Below are 2,626 nucleotides of genomic sequence, written 5' to 3'. Positions count from 1 at the left end.
GACGAGCCGCCAATTGATAAAGCTAAATATTTATCTTACTTAAAACCCTTTAAGAGGTCAAAGAACACAGTACGCTATTGGCGTACGGAATACCGTAAGGGTACGCACGTTGCGTAACAATCGCTTAGCCGTAGTCGAGTCGCTCGAGCGTCACGTTCGCTCACGGCCAAGAGATCACAGGCAGGCACGCTATTGGCTGCCGACTAACGTAATGATACGCTATTAGCGTAGCGGACGCTCGGGACCACGAGGAGATCACAAGCGGCGCTGACGCTCACAGTATAAAACCTTTATAACTATACCATAAAACAATGTATTATGCAGTAAACCTTGGTGTAGTGATAGGGTGTAAATGTAACACAGTGTATCCTTATTAACTTAAAGCTGTACGAGCGTCTCCGACGCTCAGAGAATACTTAGAAATATAAGAAATATACAGATACCGATCTTAGGTTCTAACACCTTGTATGAACGTTCTATTTGCAAAAGAATAATACAATACAAGTCATACACTACCAATATAACATAGACTAACTAACCAGATAACTACACATGAAATACAATAACAGTACAATAACACTTTAAGAGGAAAAGAGAGAGAAAAGGGGAGAAGAGAGAGAGAGAGAGAGAGAGAGATATGGCTCACAATAACAATAAAGACAATATGATTGCGGAGAAACTTACGCACAAGGGGAACAATCGCATGCGCCTTTCTGAATATCCAGCTCCCGATTATCAGTGATGAGAACCGTTGAAGAGAGTAGAGTGGAGCTGGATCAGATCGGCTCGTCTATATATACACCATTCACAATACAATACAATGGTCCCTACAATCTCATTGTTCATTGGACACAGGAATTCGTCTTCGCATTATAACAAAAGGTCATAGGTTGATTCATACAGGTGGGCTGTGACTATTTCCAACTGCTCAGGTGGGTGGGAAACTAGGTTTCCCGCCGCATGGATAATAAAGTGCAAATAATAGCAAATGTCCATAAACTTCTTATGTCCATAACTATTCGCACGAGCGATTAATCTGCTTCAAACCAACACCGAAATATTGCTAATTAAATACTCTTCCGATGGATACTAAACACCACTGTATAACCTCTGTCTGACCCTTCGTATCAAACAAAGAGGGATCTCTTTGTCTATGAACATGCTACATTAACTAAACTTTCAGATTCTATCAAAGGGACCATAATCTACAAAATACATTATATGGTTAAAATATGTAACGATCGAGTCGCCCGCTAGACGCACACAAACTCTACCGTAAATGCGCATACCGTGCGCCTGCGGGTGCACGCACCAGCGGGTATGCGTACGCACGGGAGAGCGTGGGCACGCGCAGCGGGGACACGCATGAGGTGCAAATATGGTAGTGTGCATCATGATATTTTTCTGACTTTGACAACCCCTACGCTTTTTGTCCCCCCGTATTTTTGGAACCAGGACCAGGCGCAGAGCCCGGTGCTGGTTGATCAAATATGGGGGAACCCCTGTCATTTTTCCCCCCATATTTTTTCAACCAAGACCGGCTCAAAGAGCCCGAGGCCGGTTGTGCTTAGGAGGGGGGACCCCACGCAATTTTTTTTTCACTTTTGACACTAAACACACCCTTTCCCATAGATAACCATGCACAGATGTCACTGATCCGTGCATGGTTATCCAAACTCGACAGGAAAAAGCAGGTCTATTTTTTTCCTGCTTTATTTAACGATTCGAAAAAAAATAGACCCGCACTTGAGCACTCAGAGACTAACACCCAAATACGAATGAATAGTGAATACCCGTATTGTATGAAATAACAGCCGCGTTTGACCGATGGTCTATTCATTCGTATTTCAGAACTTTGCCAATCAAACCATTACAAATAGACCAGACACTGCCGAGTTTTCTGCTTAGTGAATTCCCGGATTGGGACTTAGAAAAAAAAACACAAATCGGCAAAACTCGGATTTTTAGTAAATACTGGCCCTGGTGTCTTAAGTAACGCAGGCTCAAACAGGCAACGTTTCAGTGCCCTTTATTACCGCCACATTCGTCCTGACGAAAGTGCCGGTAATAAAGGGCACTGAAATGTTGCCTGTTTGAGCCTGCCTACCTATCTGTATGTATATACAGTACTCATACATACACATATATAAATACACACACATGTATAATACACTGCTCAAAAAAATAAAAGGAACACTAAAATAACACATCCTAGATCTGAATTAATTAAATATTCTTATTAAATACTTTGTTCTTTACATAGTGGAATGTGCTGACAACAAAATCACACAAAAATTATCAATGGAAATCAAATTTATTAACCCATGGAGGTCTGGATTTGGAGTCACACTCAAAATTAAAGTAGAAAAGCACACTACAGGCTGATCCAACTTTGATGTAATATCCTTAAAACAAGTCAAAATGAGGCTCAGTAGTGTGTATGGCCTCCACGTGCCTGTATGACCGCCCTACAATGCCTGGGCATGCTCCTGATGAGGTGGCGGATGGTCTCCTGAGGGATGTCCTCCCAGATCTGGACTAAAGCATCCGCCAACTCCTGGACAGTCTGTGGTCCAACGTGGCATTGGTGGATGGAGCGAGACATGATGTCCCAGATGTGCTCAAT

Source organism: Pseudophryne corroboree, chromosome 5 (genome assembly GCF_028390025.1).
Source record: "Pseudophryne corroboree isolate aPseCor3 chromosome 5, aPseCor3.hap2, whole genome shotgun sequence".
Lineage (NCBI taxonomy): Eukaryota > Metazoa > Chordata > Amphibia > Anura > Myobatrachidae > Pseudophryne > Pseudophryne corroboree.
Note: the sequence above shows the minus strand (reverse complement) of the source record.